Source organism: Podarcis cretensis, assembly GCF_951804945.1.
Source record: "Podarcis cretensis genome assembly, chromosome: 9".
Taxonomy (NCBI): domain Eukaryota; kingdom Metazoa; phylum Chordata; class Lepidosauria; order Squamata; family Lacertidae; genus Podarcis; species Podarcis cretensis.
Genome location: NC_137178.1, coordinates 67,959,352 through 67,978,269, shown reverse-complemented (window position 1 = coordinate 67,978,269; position 18,918 = coordinate 67,959,352).

Below are 18,918 nucleotides of genomic sequence, written 5' to 3'. Positions count from 1 at the left end.
TAACATAGAAGAATGGCAAACTAAGCCATTGGATTATGTCAAAATGGCAAAACTGACAGGAAAGCTCAGGAACCAAGAAGACCAAAACTTCAATAAAGAATGGAAAAAAATTATAATTTACTTGAGAGACTAATGTAAGCAGATGAAAACATTAGCAGGATGGTTGCAATAATACTTGTAATGTAGAAGATATTATGAACAAAATGGATGATGAAATAATATACAGTTGAAAAGGTTTACAATAGAACCCATGGAGGGAAAGGTGGGAAGTCTAGAGATTCAGATAAATCTCCAAATATGGATATCTATTTTGTATTGTTGTAACACTACACTTGTAAATAAAAAATATTTTTTTAAAATGTATGGTGCAGATGGGCAGAGCATTTATTTAGTTGAAAGTGTGCCTATATTTTAAAGGGTACCCCTCTTTCTACTTTGAGGAAGCCAAGTTCTCCACAGGCCATAGGAGAGAGAACATGTTCTGTTAATATTAATCGTGCATCTCATTGCATTTAAGAAATATTGACATTTCTTTCCCGGAGAGACTATAAAATAACAGTCTGGAAACAGTTTTACTGCTTCGTCTGCTGTACATGAGTATCGTTCCTTTGTTTGCACAAATGGTTATTGCCCCAAATGCAATAAAAGGTAAAGGTAAAGGTACCCCTGCCCATACGGGCCAGTCTTGACAGACTCTGGGGTTGTGCGCCCATCTCACTCAAGAGGCCAGGGGCCAGCGCTGTCCGAAGACACTTCCGGGTCACGTGGCCAGCGTGACATCGCTGCTCTGGCGAGCCAGAGCCGCACACGGAAACGCCGTTTACCTTCCCGCTGGTAAGCGGTCCCTATTTATCTACTTGCACCCGGAGGTGCTTTCGAACTGCTAGGTTGGCAGGCACTGGGACCGAGCAGCGGGAGCACACCCCGCCGCAGGGATTCGAACCGCCGACCTTTCGATCGGCAAGCCCTAGGCGCTGAGGCTTTAACCCACAGCGCCACCTGCGTCCCTGCAAATGCAATAGAAAAGTCTTAATTGGGAATTAAACCATTAGAATCTTCCAGGCCACTTTGCTTTTAACCTCACTGGCTACTTTCTTTGCTACTTTCTTCCTTCAGACTCCCTTAAAAAATCGAAATGTCTCAGCAGCGGCAGATTATATGGACCAACAGTTGGGGGCGCTTCAAGACCAGTTTAAGGAGAGAGGCACCCGTTTGCAAGTAAAGAATAATTCTACGGCTGCATGAAATAGGTAAACAGTCTTGTACAAAACAAAATATAAAATATACATAAAGCAATTAAATATGTATTTAGCAGGAACTCGGATTCAATTTCTGTATCTTTCCCCTCAGAAGCTGCTTCCTGAAACTGGACAGTCAAGTCAAAATTACAATCTTGTTCTAAACAGATTACTTGGTCATATCTCCTAAGTAAATGGGGAGTGGATTTTAGCACCCAATTGAATGCACAAAGTACTGGGAATTCAGAGTCATTTACGAAATTTCCAACTGCAAATGCATATAATTTGAATATTGTGCATTCTGTTTCATAACAGAGGTCTTTAACTTTCAGATAGTCTTCTCTCGTTTTTTGTTTTAACCCCCCCACAACAACGCCCTGTCTATTTAATTCGCCACACACCCAGCCCAGAAAACTGTATTGTAAAACAATGATAGCAACAACCTTGCTCAGTTGAGCATTAAACTTTGCCAGGAACATGGAAGTCCCAATGTAAAATATATTGAGGAAGATTCTGTTGTTGGAACTTGTGTGACCCTGAGGCAATTTCTCTTTGTAGGAGATGGTGGTTTTCCACCAAAGGCTGCTTGTGCCTGTGGTATTTCCTCATGCTATTGAATTATGTGATGTGTAGGTCTATTTTATTTTAATGGGTGAAATAAATGACGTTCTCAGAAGCTGAATTTTAATTGGAAGTGAGACATTTTAATTGGTTGGAATTTGTTTATTTTTATTTTTTTAGAACACCTTGGTTCTGATGAGTTCCTGTGATAAGGAATTAAATGGCAATTAGTGTGTGCGTACCTGATATTTGCACTACAACCCCGTGAAACTGTGAGCGCGGACTTTTACTCAAAACGTTCTGGCAGTCTGCCTAGATTTCCAGCTTTTACTGAAATAAATCTTGTCAGCTGTTTCTAAAATGCCAAATGAATTGACCAGGATTCTCTTTCCCCCAATTAGAACGGCAGCCTTACCCCCCAGGACACCCTGACTTGCACAAATAGTTCCCTTTCATTACCTTGGGATCTGTATATTGTGCTTCCTATATGTTTGCAGAGCAAAGAGCAAACAAGTAGGCTCAGATCACTTCCTTGCTGAGGGAAACTAGCTAACGTATGCCCAGGGGGCCCTGAAAACATACAAGATTGATGTACAAGAGGATTTTTATCAGATGTATACAGAACTGGGTTTGTGGCTCTGCAAATTTCATGGCACTCGTGCCTTTGAGGACGCGCGATCCTTTCACCAGTGGAAGAAGAAAAAGAGCTTGTTTTAGGATCAGAAAGCAGTAAACCTTTGTGAATCTCCCAGATTTTGGTGCTGACAGCAGTGAATCCTAGAACTGTAGATTTTGGAACAGCACCATGGGTCATTTAGTCCAGTCCCCTGCAATGCAGAAATCTTTTTGCCTAACATGGGGCTCAAACTCACAACCTTGAGATTGAGCCTCACTCTCTATTGACTGAGCTACCTTTCAAGCTTCCAGCTGTATCTGAGCAAATTTTTCTAATACCAGTACCCCTCATAATTCCCCCCCCCATTTTTTCAGGTTTTCATCATTAACATCATTCAAACTTAAATTCAACAATATTTATACAATTGTGGGGTTCCCTGAACCCCCGCACTTCCCTCCTTCCCCTTCTGATTTTCCACAGATACATTTTTAATTTTTTTTAACTGCATCTAATTCATATATCCAACTTTAATTAAATCCTTATTTATTCCTTTACCTATTAAAAAAATTACAAGTGCTATATATCAACCGTGCTAATGTCTTTAAATCCTTACATTGTTCCTTAATGTACTCTATAAATTTATGCCATTTTTTAAAAAAAATTACTGTCATCTTGCTGTCTGATCTTCCCAGTCATTCCCTCCATTTCTACATAGTCCATCATAATTCAAATCAAGTCCTTGCTTATATTTACCACTGGTTCTGTGTTCCATTTTTTTGTTGAATAGCGCAATCTGATTCCTCCATAACCTAAAGGTGTTTGTAGTGTCTCCAGGGGCCGGGCCAATACCTGAGGCAAACCACAGAATGGCATCCCACTCCCTTCCAGGAAAGAATGGGTGAGCGAAGTTTAGGAACAAGGGATTGAGATCTGCTGCCCCTATGCAACCTGTAGCCCAAGGCGATTGGCTCACCTTACCTCATGGATGAGCCAGCACTAGTTTTCCCCATCTATCTTTTGTGTGATGCATAATGGATTGTAAGTGTACTTCAGTCAAATCCACATTTAGGTGTGTGAGAGCAATCAGCTCTGCATGCTCTGGAAACTTGAGGGGACCTGTTGCAAATTTCCAGATTGTTATGCAGACAAAATTCTGAGCAAGGTGCATGGCAGTGAATTGGCTTTGTCTGTGCAAACATGCAACCCCCCCCCCCAATGTTAAAACACAAAGAGAGAGCAAAATAAATATCCAGATGGAGCCCTCAACCAAAATCCACTAATACACATAGCATCTTCTAAAGGTAAAGGTAAAGGTACCCCTGCCCATACGGGCCAGTCTTGCCAGACTCTGGGGTTGATGCGCCCATCTCACTCAAGAGGCCGGGGGCCAGCGCTGTCCGGAGACACTTCCGGGTCACGTGGCCAACGTGACATCGCTGCTCTGGCGAGCCAGAGCCGCACACGGAAACGCCGTTTACCTTCCCGCTAGTAAGCAGTCCCTATTTATCTACTTGCACCCGGGGGTGCTTTCGAACTGCTAGGTTGGCAGGCGCTGGGACCGAACGACGGGAGCGCACCCCGCCGCAGGGATTTGAACCACCGACCTTTCGATCGGCAAGCCCTAGGCACTGAGGCTTTTACCCACAGCGCCACCTGCGCTAGCATCTTCTACCCTTGGCTTATTTTAGAAATATTTGCAGAAATGCCTTGATTGCCAAAGAGGTAAACAAAGATCGCTAACAACCACTTTCAGCAAAAGGGGTCTGCCACCCTCAGCTTAGGTTAAACTCTGAAGTGATGGACCAGCAGAAACAAAGCTGACAAGATACACACACTAACTATATAGTGTCTTATTATGAGCGATACAGGCCATTATCTGTATGTATGGCTATTAATCATAATGATGCTCTCTTGCCAGGCTAAAGAGGAAAAACATATTTTCAGCCTGAACAGTTTGCTCACCAGGGCTATTTTGAGTTATGTGTGTGCTCGTTTGCTTGAAGAATACAGGCTTTGCAGCAGTATCCCAGAACAGCCACAGGCCCTGGGGCTGGCTATGTTCCATGTATCATAGTATCCAAGGGCCAAAATACATGGTGTTTAAACATGTAGCAAGCAGGCAGGATGTACCTGTCCAGTTCTGTGGGAACACTTTCAGTTATTGACTCCTGGGGATGTAAATGTAGGTAAAAAGGTAAAGGACCCCCAGGCGGTTATGTCCAGTCAAAGGGAACTACGGTGCTACCTTGGTTGTCGAACGTAATCTGTTCCGGGAGTCCATTTGACTCCAGGAACTGTTCAAAAACCAAGGCGTGGCTTACAACTGGCTGCAGGAGCTTCCTGCACTCATTCGGAAACCACAGAAGCCATATCTCATGTTCGGCTTCTGAAAAATGTTTGCAAACTGGAACACTCACTGGGTTTACAGCATTTGGGAGCCAAGCCGTTCAACAACCAAGGTACCGCTGTATGGGGTTGCGGCACTCATCTCTCTTCAGGACAAGGGAGCCAGCGTTTGTCCACAGAAAGCTTTCTGGGCCATGTGGCCAGCAGGACTAATCTGCTTCTGGCGCAATGGAACACCGTGATGGAAACCAGAGTGCACAGAAACTCTGTTTACCTTCCTGCCGCAGTGGTACCTATTTATCTACTTGTGTTGGTGTACTTTTGAACTGCTAGGTAGGCAGGAGCTGGGACAAAGCAACGGGAGTCGTGGGGATTCGAACCGCCGACCTTCCGATCAGCAAGCCCAAGAGGCTCAGTGGTTTATTAAATGCCATATGGAAAAAATAACCATAACAACAAAACAATATGAATCATTAGCAGCTGTAATCATCGTCTTCTTTTTTAGGGCTAAGAGAATTCTAACTGTTGAGAAAGTATTGGCTTTTTAAAAAAAATTCAACAGTACATTCATACAAAGTAAGCAAGCTTTCTATAGGACTTGGGGGCTTTGCTGTGAGAATCCTACTGAAAATTGCCTATTTTTAAAGCTATTTTTAAAGCTATGGACAAATCTCAAAAATAAATAGCGCAATTAAGGCTTGTTAAAAGAAAAGAGTTTTAAGAAGCATCAAACGCCACTTCTCGGCTCCACAAAGCAATCTAGGTGCGGTATCTGAAGAGAAACTTGATATTAGTTTAAAGAATCGAGCAAGAAACCTTTATTGCAGAGTACATCTTGTGCTGTTTATCATTCTCATTTTAATCCTTAGGAATGCAGCTGCTCAGGAAATGCTTTCTTCATGTTATTTCCTTTCCTTTCCTCACCACCCCTCTTTTAGTACCACTGTAGCCTGAGATCTATTTAATTTGCTTCTGTAACATCTTTCAGTCTAATCTCTCCCAGGGAAGTTTGTTGACTTTGAAAAGAAAATCTGCTTCAGATGCCTTTTGTGATAAGTCTGAGAATGTTTTTTTTTTGTTTTTTTTAACTTCCTGCACTATAGAAGTTTATCTTATTTCAAATATTTTATGGTGCTCTTGTGCCCAAATGTTACTGGAAAGAATTAAGGTTGTTCACAGAGTAGAAGTGAGCGAAGTTGCAAGTTCATGGTTGCGGCCAACCTTTTGGGTGTGCGTATGTGTCACAGTGGGATGCAGGTGGCGCTGTGGGTTAAACCACAGAGCCTAGGACTTGCCGATCAGAAGGTCGGCAGTTCAAATCCCCACGACGGGGTGAGCTCCCATTGCTCAGTCGCTGCTCCTGCCCACCTAGCAGTTCAAAAGCACATCAAAGTGCAAGTAGATAAATAGGTACCGCTCTGGCGGGAAGGTAAATGGCATTTTCGTGCGCTGCTCTGGTTCGCCAGAAGCGGCTTAGTCATGCTGGCCACATCACCCGGAAGCTGTACGCCGGCTCCCTCGGCCAATAAAGTGAGATGAGCGTTCGAACCCCAGAGTCGGTCACAACTGGACCTAATGGTCAGCGGTCCCTTTACCTTTACCTTTATGAGTCACAGATTAAGTCTAGTTGCGTATGCAGCCCCCCGGTGCAACGATGATAGGAACCAAAGTGCCACCTTTAAGGGGTCATAGAGGGAAGTAGTCCTGGGGACAACAGAAGAGAATGGAAGAGTAGGACAGCCCACTTCGTCTATGGGTGCCACTAAGTGCCCTCTGTCTTCGATCTCTTTGCTCTCCTACTTTTAAGGCCCACCGGGTTCCGGGAGATGGTGGGTCTGGAATGCTTTCTAGAAGAAGAGGAGTTTGGATTTGATACTCCGCTTTATCACTACCCGAAGGAGTCTCAAAGTGGCTAACATTCTCCTTTCCCTTCCTCCCCCACAACAAACACTCTGTGAGGTGAGTGGGGCTGAGAGACTTCAGAGAAGTGTGACTAGCCCAAGGTCACCCAGCAGCTGCATGTGGAGGAGCGGAGATGCAAACCTGGTTCACCAGATTACGAGTCTACCGCTCTTAACCACTACACCACACTGGCTCTCTTCTAGTGACGTGTCAGCCAGCTGCTGCTCTGGCTCTACCTCCTCCTCCTCTTCTCCCATTATCTCCCAACTTTCCCCCTCTTATTCAATATATCCTTTCTTACTATCCTTGACATTCCCACAGACACTCTGCTTCTGTTGATGCAGCCTAGAAGAACATTAACTGTTTTTCTCTTTTTTTGGCTGAAGCACCACACTGTTGACTCATTCTAAGCTTGTGGTCTACTAAGATCCCCAGATCCTTTCCACATGAAGTCCAAAGCTGAGCTGAATATTCAGTGACTACTGAATGGCTTTGAATTGTGACATTTGCTTTCTTCAGTGAGGACTTGGAAGAGTGCAGTTTGCGGTCTGTTTCAGGCTTCTACCCTGACGAGTCTGAGTTGTGACTTCATTGTTTGGGATCTAGTGTCTTTTCTTCTCCAGAGGGATCTGTGGGGGTTTCCCTTTCACCCAGGGGACTCAAGGACTCTGATATGTCCTGAATAGATAATCCTAGCTTGAAGTTATCATTGGAGGGAGTTGACTCACAATATTCCAAGTTTATTTAGATGTTTCAGACTTAGTTTTGGCTCAAACACCATGTTTCCCTGTGATATTTTTTGTTTCTGCTAGCATTTATTTGTTGTTTTGATCCGTTTATGTTTTTATGAGATTTAGCTCAGGAAATGCCATTAAGGCAGGCTCTTTTCTTCTTTTCTGTTTAGGTAATCCATAGAACTTTAAAATACCCTCGTAAACGAACTCAAAATGTGTTTCATTTTGCTGACGCTGCTTGTACACTCCTGTGCCTGAATGTAAAAGCAGGGAAAGGGAGGAGGACAGAATCACCGAATTAACCTTGTGCAAAAACATATGAATAAATGATAGAGCAAATAATCCTTTCTCTATGTTCTAAATTCATGCTGTTTTTAAAAGCTGTACATCTTAGTAAACTCAGCAAGAGACTGAAGGAAATTTTCCAGATTGATTATTGGACTTGTTTTTAGAAGATGCCCGAGAGACCTTGGGCTATGTTCCGATGTCTCTCATTTTGCTAAGGCCGAAGGAACTGGGGTAATGTTCTTTCCAGCGGTCCCCTTCTCTCAGTGGGGTGGGGAGAAGAAGGGAGGGGGGAATCAGGAGTGTGGAAGACTGGTGTTCGTCTAATTATAAATTTGCTCTCTAAAGCATCAAGATTTTTATGTTTAAAACCTTCCTAATCCAATTGGTTCCCGTGCGACGAGTTTTGCAAGCAGCAGCACCTACTTATCTCACTCGGCGTCTTTCGAACCAATCAAGGGCTGAGCTAATATCTAATTTTAGTTCTAACCTAGAAAGGTTTACTCCCTGGCTCTGCCTGGTCCCATTCACTGCTGGCTTTTTCCAGTTAGTGCCTTTTAAATGCAGCTCTTAATATACTATACATAGAGCCTCTTATCAGCCAAACATGGCTGATGCATCTCTAACAGAGGCCTCACGCTGGGATACTAAATGCTGATGGGCAGGGCAGTTTTGTAGGTTGTGCTTGGCAAAGCAGGGCTGCTATTTACCAATGCATTAAAGATTAATCTGCGCAGAATTTGTGCCATTTCACAGGACTGAAAGCTGGCTTGCCTGAAAGTGTATTTATTTGTTTGTTTAATAGCCCATCTTGTACGGAACGTTCTCTTCAGAACTTAAGAATTATTTATTTATTTTTTTAGCGTGGATTCCATTGAACAGGCTGGCTCATACAGGATTAAGCAGTCCCAAAAGTGTGTCTGCACATCGAAGGCTGGTGTAGCAGCTAAAGGGGGGGGGGGCAGCTTTTTCCTGGGATGCCCCAGCTCAATTGTAAACTCAGCTTCCAATACGCTAGATGGTCTTTGGCAAGCTGTTGCTCTCAGCCTCCCTTTGTCATTGCTATTAATATTTGCTCGTTGCTTTTTACACAAAGCGTCTCAAAGAGACTTACAAAGTATCATATTACAGTGGTACCTCGGGTTAAGTACTTAATTCATTCTGGAGGTCTGTTCTTAACCTGAAACTGTTCTTAACCTGAAGCACCATTTTAGCTAATGGGGCCTCCTGCTGCCGCCGCACCGCTACTGCACAATTTCTGTTCTCATCCTGAAGCAAAGTTCTTACCCTGAGGTAATATTTCTGGGTTAGCGGAGTCTGTAACCTGAAGCGTATGTAACCCGAGGTACCACTGTACAGATCAACTTACCAAACATTTTACATGGAATAAAACAGAAGATCACAAAAAAGAGAGTTCATCCACCAACAAAAATAAATAAAATGAATCCTATCCCATGAAAAGAAGTGGTTGTTTAAAAAAATATATTTTCTATTTGATTTTACAAATATAAAATTATAACAATAAAACCATGCACATCCACATTTAAAGATTTCCTTGAATCTCTGGACTTCCCTCTTCCCTTCCATGGGTCCTATTATTAAACCTTTTCAACTGCATCTTTTCCTATAATCTATATTTTATATAACATCATTGTCTCCATAGTACTTGGTACATTACAAGTGTTATTGCAATCCTGCTATTTTTTTCATCTGCTTACAGTGGTCTCCAAGATAAATTATAAGTTTTTCCCATTCTGTGTTGAAGTTTTGGTCTTCTTGGTTCCTGAGCTTTCCAGTCAGTTTTGCCATTTTGGCATAGTCCAACAGTTTAATTTGCCATTCTTCTCTGGTAGCGACTTTATCTTCTTTCTATCTCTGTGCTAATAGCATCCGTGCGGCTGTCGTCACATACATAAAAAGTCTTTTCTGCTCCCTTGGAATATCAGCACCTACAATTCCTAATAAAAAGCCTCTGTTTTTTGTTTTACAAAAGTTAATTAGAACATTTCCCCCCATCTCATTATATCTCATTTCCCAGAATGCTTTTATTACCTTACAAGACCCACTAAAAGAAGTGTATACTAGAGGGGATAATACATTACATCAGCTAATCCTTCAATAGACTTGTATGTGAAGCACTCTGGGCACCTGAAATGCACTATATATTAAGTATAGTTATTCTTTCAAAGAGCTCAGGATGCCATATATAGGTGTCAGGGACTGGCAGGATGAAGAGGAGGGATGGATGGCACAAGACAGGGAACCCCCTAGGGAAGCCTCAGAGAAGAAAGGCTCAGAGGCTGGGGAGAGGTGGTGGGACATTGAGGACAGGTCAGAGGGGGAAGGAGGGAAGAAATGGCTGGATACTGAAGAGGCGACAGGCTTTAGCGAGCAAGAGGAGCCAGGGCAGAAAGCAGTTCAGACTCAGCTGATGAAGCATCCCAGGAACTTTCCACTCCTCCTGTACTAAATTCCCTGCTCCCCTCATCTCCAAGGACACGGAGGACTATGCATGGAGCAGAACAACAGGCAGAAATACACACACACCCGGGCATAGTTTGAGGCTGCTTGGAAAGTAGGGAAGTAGAAGGCTAAGACCTTCAGTCCTGGCAACCGTTTCATAGGGGCCATCCCTGATTCTAGGCATTGCCTCCTTGTGTGCTGTTTTCTTGAGTAAAGAGCTAACATTTCTGTTCATCTCTGTGTCTTGAGTGCTGACCTGCATCTGAACCAGAACTTTGAAAAATTCAGATGACCTATGATTGACGTATGTCTATCTCCTGCATACCTGCTGGGTGAAATCCCATGTCGTGACCTTCAGAGGCAGAGCCATGAGACAGTTGCATCTGCGGTCTCAAGACCTTTGAGCCTTGTGGGAGGGTCTTAGGAGCTCTAAAATGTGATTCACCTGAGCATCAATTGGTTTTCTTAGCAGGATATAGCCTATAAATAAGAGAGCAAGGGGCACTGTCAGTGAGAATCCATAGAGATCAAAGGGGTTCAATCGCTGCAGTTTCAGACATTCCACTAAATACACAGTTGATAGGGAGCTACAGTCTATCCTGGCCAGACTAGTGTACCTGTGTGATAGCCTGAGGTCTAAACCACTGAGCCTCTTGGGCTTGCAGAAGGTCAGCAGTTTGAATCCCCATGATGGGATGAGCTCCCATTGCTCTGTCCCAGCTCCTGCCAACCTAGCAGTTTGAAAGCATGCAAGTGCAAGTAGATAAATAGGGACCACTGTGGCGGGAAGGTAAACAGCGTTTCCGTCTGCTCTGGGTTTCCGTCATGGTGTTTCTGTTGCACCAGAAGCGGTTTAATCATGCTGGCCACATGACCTGGAAAACTGTCTGTGGACAAATGCCGGTTCTCCCGGTCTGAAAGCGAGATGAGCGCTGCAACCCCATAGTCACCTTTGACTGGACTTAACCATTCAGGGGTCCTTTACCTATTACCTTTAACTAGTCTGAGCTTGTGCATGTGTGTCTGTTTTATTCATGCTTTATCTTTCTTAAGGTGCATGCTTTTCAAAATCTCAGGTGTACACCTATAAATATAACTTGAGAAGAGGTTATAAAATTCTCTAATTTGGCTGGCTTTTTGTAAACCTCAGATCCTGTTTCTGAAGTTCCCTGTATGGCAAGGAAGACAATAGGTTTGGATTCCTCATAATCTGAGACTGTAACTAGACACTATGGGAGATTTCTGGCTGACACTGAAAACAACAGCTCACATCTCCATCTCCTCCTCCTCCTCCTCCCTCCCTTAGTAAGTAGAAAATGGCAGAAAGGGAGGAGGACTTGGGGCTGCCACCACATATATCAAGTAACATCTAGGTCCATTCCTGAGCATAAATCTGCTTTCAGAGGCACAAAAATCTTGTCTCTTTTCTGCTGTGTTCCCATTTGCATTCTGCTGCACAAGCAGGCAATATGTGTAACAGCTGACCTTTAAGATAATGCACTGTCATCTTCACTTTAAATCTGAAGTAGCTCCACATATAACCACAGACTGATTCGAGGCCACAAACATGTCTTGCAGCTACAGGACAGATTGAAAGGAAGGAAGAGAAAATCAGTAATCTGCAGTCCCAATCAATGGGTGAAGTGTGTCTTCTGAACATCTATTGGGGGGAAAAGGAAGAGAGGAAAATCAAACATTTCAATGGCAATCCTAAGTAGCTCCTGTTGACATTAAAAATTCAAGGATTAAAAATGATATCTGCATTGAAATGCTAACAAGTGCAATGATTTAGGCTATGTGCTCTGCTGCTAATTATTATGCATAGCTTGCACATAACATAAATAGTTGTAACCTTTGTGCGAAGAGCAAAGTCAGGAAATGTTAATCCGTGGGGAAGTGATCACTTCTTGGTAACTTCCCCAACAAAAACCTTTTAATTCTTTCGCTTGTTCCTTAGTCCAAACAAAAGGATAGGTGGGGAAGACTTTCTGCAGATGTGCCTGTCCATTGCTTTCTTAGGCTGCGTGGACATGCAAGCAAAATTGACTTCAGTAAGGGTTCTTCGGTCATGAAGCAGATGAGTTGGCAATGTGGGGAGTCAGAGGGAGCAGTTTTCTTAAATCTGCTGCCAAAATGCCCAAGAGGTTGATATAGAGCACTCTCTCTCTTCCCCACACCCCATCCCAGATATTTAGTGGCAGGTGCCCAGATCACACATTCCAGATAGGTCAACACACCTGTTTTTATTTTAAAATAAAACTGGCCAGTTTCAGCCATCAAATTCATTCGTCACACCATGAAGTTACTGGTTTGAGACACGGAGCCACTGGCAAAATTCAGGCCCCTGTACCTGCGTTTTTCTCTTTCATTTGCAGGAGAGACAAACGAAAATTCATCGTTCCGTTTTGGGTTGTTCTTGACAGCTTCTGATCCAGTTTCAGTTGTTCTTTCAACATTAGCACTGCTGAGATAATAAATTAGACGCTTTGTTTTGTATGCAAAAAAAATTAAATAAAAGTAATTGTACACGGTTTTGGTAACAAGCTGGAAGGTGGCATTTATGTGAGGCTTCTTTGCAGTCTAGCAATCTAATCCAAATCCCCTAGACTGCTGTGCAATTTTCCCCCTACTTAGTCTCTACAATTAATAACTATGTTTATTGTAAGGATTTAAAAACTTCTCTGCAAGTAAATGAGTTCTGCCTGCCCTAATTTCCTATCTCTGCTCAGGAGCTGTGCTGATTAATGTCATTGAAGACAGTAACTGCTGTTCTCATGGTATTCTGAAGTTAGACAATGAAAGGCCTCTCCTCATTCAAATAGCTCCTCAAGCTTGGCATTTCTGCTGCATTCTGAGCTGATAAAGGGTGTGTGTGTGTGGGGAGGGGGTTAGTCTCATTCTTTTCAAGCTACTTTCTACTTTTACTTTGCCAAGGCTATGCCAGAGGCCAGTTGTCATGAGCCAGAGCTATTAAGATGGGGAGCAGTGATTTGAGATCCGGTGCCACCATCTCCCTTGGTAGAGGACCCAACCCGGCTGTGCTCCACTCCAAAAGGGACGTGGGTGGCGCTGTGGTCTAAACCACTGAGCCTCTTGGGCTTGCTGATCAGAAGGTTGGCAGATCAAATCCCAACAGCGGGGTGAGCTCCTGTTGCTCTGTTCCATCTCCTTCTAACCTAGCAGTTTGAAAATACACTAGTGCAAGTAGATAAATAGGTACTGTTGCGGTGGGAAGGTAAATGGCATTTTTGTGTGCTCTGGTTTCCATCATGGTGTTCCATTGCGCCAGAAGCGGTTTAGTCCTGCAGGCCACATGACCTGGAAAACTGTCTCTGGACAAACGCTGGCTCCCTTGGCCTGAAAGCGAGATGAGTGTCACAGCCCCCTAGTCGCCTTTGACTGGACTTAACCATTCAGGGATCCTTTACCTTTACCTTTCTTCTTCTTCTTCTTTCTTCTTTGGCGATCACTCGTAGTCGAGTAAGATTGTCTTCCATAAATACGGGTTTAACAATGAATCTGTAAGTGACTGTGGAGGCCAATTCTGGATCCACACATCCTTCCACAGTGGGGACATTGGTTTCCAGGTGGGAGTTGATCACGATATGGATTCACCAAGCTTGCCTTCCTCTTAGCACGTTTCTCCCTTTTGTCCTGAGTTTGAGCGTCTTCAAAGCCCATGACACCTTTGGTAAAGGCTGTTCTCCAACTGGAGCGCTCGTAGGCCAGTGTTTCCCAGTTGTCAGTGTTTATACTACATTTTTTAAGATTTGCTTTGAGACAGTCTTTAAACCTCTTTTGTTGACCATCAGCATTAAGCTTTCCATTTTTAAGTTTGGAATAGAGTAGTTGCTTTGGAAGATGATCATCAGGCATCCACACAACATGACCAGTCCAACGAAGTTGATGTTGAAGAATCATTGCTTCAACACTGGTGATCTCTGGTTCTTCCAGTACACTGATAGTCTTCCCAAGTGTTGTGTAAAATTTTTTAGAGACACCGTTGATGGAATCTTTCGAGGTGTTGTGTGCATTGGTCAGCATGCACTGATCTACACACATAAAACAAATTCACACACAGGCGTCTTATAACAATATCTCTCAAAGTGAACCATTCACAGTGGGATCAGGTGTTAAACAGGGTTGTGTTATTGCCCAAACTCTATTCATTATTTCATTGCCATGATCCTACACTTTGTCGAAGGGAAACTCCCAATCGGAGTAGAAATTATATATTAAACAGATGGGAAGCTCTTTAGTCTGAGCAGACTGAAAGCAAAGAGGAAGGTTACCTTTACCATTACCTTTACCTTACAGGTCAAATTAAAAAAAACACACATCCTTTTATCATTACAGGCCTCTATGGTTCATAGCGCCTGGACTATGCAGTCTGCCCATTGTGTGTTTAAGATTCACAGGTACCTCATAACCCCACTGTTTTTGACATCAGTCTGGGATTGAGCTCACCTCCCACAGGGTTTATTAAACATTTGATGGTAGAGCATAATATGTGCCCGATAAGAGGTGTATAACTCAGGGGGTTTCTATTTTTCAGGTCAGTCCTTTACCTTAAATGTCAAAGGGAGATACACTCTATCAATTATGGAATGTGAGCAAGACTTCATGTCTTCATTTTTATTTCTCTTTCATTTAAACATGCTCTTTGTAGCATGTTTTTGAGTTCCTTCAATAAATGCCTCTCTTGCTCCTCATTGGCACTCGAGTCTTATTTGTTAACTATTTTTCAGTTTTCATTTCATGATGAGCAGAGCATTCTGACGCTACATTTTCATTTTTTTGTGAGCTTCCTCTCTGAGTTATCGTCTTTTGTGGATATCTCTGTTCCTGCCCACTTGTAGGAAAAACATCTCTCTCATATATCTGGATTCCTTGGTGGTCATAAAAGGAGCAGCACTCCAACGACCTGCAAACTTGTAAATCTCATTGAAGTCAACAGGATTTACAAGTGGCTTCAAGATCATTTGCAATAGAGGGGTTTTTTAAATAGACAGAATAATAAAATACAGAGAAAATATAGTGTGTGAGCATAAACCATGTCTGGAATAAAGGAAGACCTAGATTAGTGGATGTTTGGATAAGGTAAAAATTTATATAGTTTGGTATTATGGTTGGCTCCATGAATTATAGTTTGTCTGCTGGCTGCAAAAATGGAATAGTCCCTGATCTGATTATGCACAGAGCAGCACAGAAAATACTCAAAACATTTTCCAGAGAAACTGGCAATTTTGATGGGGGGAAAATATTGATAAATATCTTCATTGTGCAAATATTCACCGACACAACCCAGCTTGACATTGCTGTATATGGAGCCCAACATAGCTTCAGCAGGAATGAAGGAATCTCAAGGGGTAGGGGGCAAAAATGCAGTTATTTCCCATGTCACTGTTTTCCTGGCTAAGGGATGGTTGACCTTGGAAAAGGAACTATGTAATTTCAGACCCTCCAAGTGTCCCTGTTTTCCAGGAACCGTCCCAGATTTACAGAAGCCATCTTGGTTTCTAATTTGGTCCCAGAATGTCCTGCTTTTCCTTAGGACATCCCTATTTTCATTGGAGAAATGTTGGAGGGTATGGAGTTACGCAACTCCTGAGCCAAGGAGACAGGTAACTAGATGGCCTTTAAAAAACATCTGAAGGCAGCCCTGTATAGGGAAGGTTTTTTTATGTTTAATGTTTTATTATGCTTTTACAGTGGTACCTCGGGTTACGTATGCTTCAGGTTACATACGCTTCAGACTCCGCTAACCCAGAAATAGTACCTTGGGTTAAGAACTTTGCTTCAGGATGAGAACAGAAATTGTGCTCTGGTGGCGCGGCAGCAGCGGGAGGCCCCATTAGCTAAAGTGGTGCCTCAGGTTAAGAACGGACCTCCAGAACGAATTAAGTACAGTGGTGCCTCGCAAGACGAAAAGAATCCGTTCCGCGATTCTCTTCGTCTAGCGGTTTTTTCGTCTTGCGAAGCAAGCCCATTGACGGCTTAGCGGATTAGCGCTATTAGCGGCTTAGTGGCTTTTAGCGGCTTATCAGCTTAGCGGATAAGCGGATAAGTGGCTTAGCGGCTTAGAAAAAGGGGGGGGGGGAAGGGGAAAAAAGTCGGAAAAACTCACAAGACATTTCGTCTTGCGAAGCAAGCCCATAGGGAAATTTGTTTTGCGAAGCGCCTCCAAAACGGAAAACCCTTTCGTCTAGCGGGTTTTTCGTCTTGCGAGGCATTCGTCTTGCGGGGCACCACTGTACTTAACCTGAGGTACCACTGTATATATGTTAGAAGCCACCCAGAGTGGCTGGGGCAATCCAATCAGGTGGGCAGGGAATAATAATAATAATAATAATAATAATAATAATAATAATAAAATAGGATGCCCCTATTTTCATCAGAGAAATGTTGGAGAGTATGTACTTTCTCTGCTCATTATGGCTCTGCCATCTTGGTGTTATTGGAGTGCTGCAGGCTGGTCCATTGAGAAGTGGCTTCTATGATGCTCTGGCAATGACAGTTATGGTCCCAGGATGCAAGTGGTTGAAAGCAGGGGTCTTTCACAATGGTAGCATCAAAGCAAAGGTTCCAATATATAAGGAAGGAGATTATTGTAATGCTTATGACAAACCCATTCCCTGGTCCAAACTGGTATTTCAGAAAACTCTGGGCTAAGCCCAGACCACTCTGCCCCAGAATTGGCAGCAGGCAGGCAAAGGATGGGGAATTCTGAAAGGAAGAACAGTGGCCTGAATGCAGTTGTACAGAAGGAAAGAATTCTAAAACAAACCTATGAATCTGTAGTCTAAGTCCACATTCTTAGTCCTAAGAGTCTTGGGACTCTGAGCATCATAAAAGAGTGTTGGACTATGACCTGGCAAACCAGGGTTCGAATCCCCATGAAGCTCACTGGGTGACCTTGGGTCAGTCACCATTTCTTGGCTTCACAGTTATTGTGAGAAGAAATGGAGAGGAGGACAGGCATGTTATATAAAGGTGTTATATAAATTGAATAAAATATAATAGGGACGCTGGTGGCGCTGTGGGTTAAAGCCTCAGCGCCTAGGACTTGCCGATCGAAAAGTCGGCGGTTTGAATCCCTGCGGCGGGGTGCGCTCCCGCTGCTCGGTCCCAGCGCCTGCCAACCTAGCATTTCGAAAGCACCTCCGGGTGCAAGTAGATAAATAGGGACCGCTTACCAGCGGGAAGGTAAACGGCGTTTCCGTGTGCGGCTCTGGCTCTGGCTCTGGCCAGAGCAGCGATGTCACGCTGGCCACGTGACCCGGAAGTGTCTCCGGACAGCGCTGGCCCCTGGCCTCTTAAGTGAGATGGGCGCACAACCCCAGAGTCTGTCAAGACTGGCCCGTATGGGCAGGGGTACCTTTACCTTTACCTTTATAATAATGATTTCTCACATAGGGGCCCATGCTCTGTTGCATCCTAGCTTTCCTAAAACTGTAGCAAATTTTAAAAAATGCAGTAGATTTCGTGCCCATCCTCTTGCTGACAGCTGTCATCAAAACCGATGACATCTAGTCAAAGCGAACACGAAGAAAACCATGTTCATTTTGTGATGAAGTGCTGCTAGAGCAAAGTGATGGCAAAGTTTGCATGAAACTTACCTGTTTTGAAATTCAGTTGTTTAAAATTCTTTTTGCTCCGGGAAAAGTCATTGTTCTGAATTACTTTTTTGTATCTCATTTTTCTGTTGGTTTTTTTTTTTTGGGGGGGGGACAGATGGTCACTAATTTCTTTAGATGACTTTGAAAGGGGACCGGACAAATTTATTGAGAATAAATCTATCAGCAATTATTAGTTATGATGCCTCTGAATGTCAGTTGTTGAGAGTGTTGGAACCGTGGGAAAGCCAGCTGGCTTGGCCTCATCCAGAGCATCTCCCTTCTCAGCCTTGCTGCTGCAGAGATCCATCAGTCATCCTCCGACGTGTGTCCACGACTCTTGCTGCTGTGCATGCAAAAGCACACATTACTCAGCAGAGTAAACACACAACAGATCAGGCTCAAGGCGTGGATACTATACTAAACTACGCATTTATTATACATAAATCAGGACAAAGAAAAACATGGAACACTCAGGATGAAACGGTGAAGTCTGCTATGATTAAATGGGCACTAGATGTTGGACATAATATTATGTTTGCTGACTGGGAACAGTTATGGACCACCGGTATGAAATTTACGGCATGTAATGCCTTAAGAGAGAATATTATGAAAATGATATACAGGTGGTACATGACTCCAGTCAAGCTTGCAAAAATTTATCATTTGCCCGATAATAAATGTTGGAAATGTAAAGAAACTGAAGGTACAGTCTTTCACCTTTGGTGAACGTGCCCAAGGATTAAGGCTTTCTGGGAAATGATTTATAATGAAATGAAAAAGGTATTTAAATATACCTTCCTGAAGAAACCAGAGGCCTTTCTCCTGGGCATGGTTGGCCAATTGGTGCCAAAGAAGGACAGAACTTTCTTTATGTATGCGACAACAGCAGCAAGAATACTTATCGCAAAATATTGGAAGACACAAGATCTACCCACCCTGGAAGAATGGCAGATGAAGATGATGGACTATATGGGACTGGCAGAAATGATAGGCAGAATCCGAGACCAGGGAAAAGAGTCAGCGGAAGAAGACTGGAAGAAGTTTAAAGACTATTTGCAGAAATATTGTAAAATTAATGAATGTTAGAATGATGTTGTACAGAAACTAAGTGGTTTCCAGCTGTAATGCTTAAGAGATATGAAAAATAAGGCTTA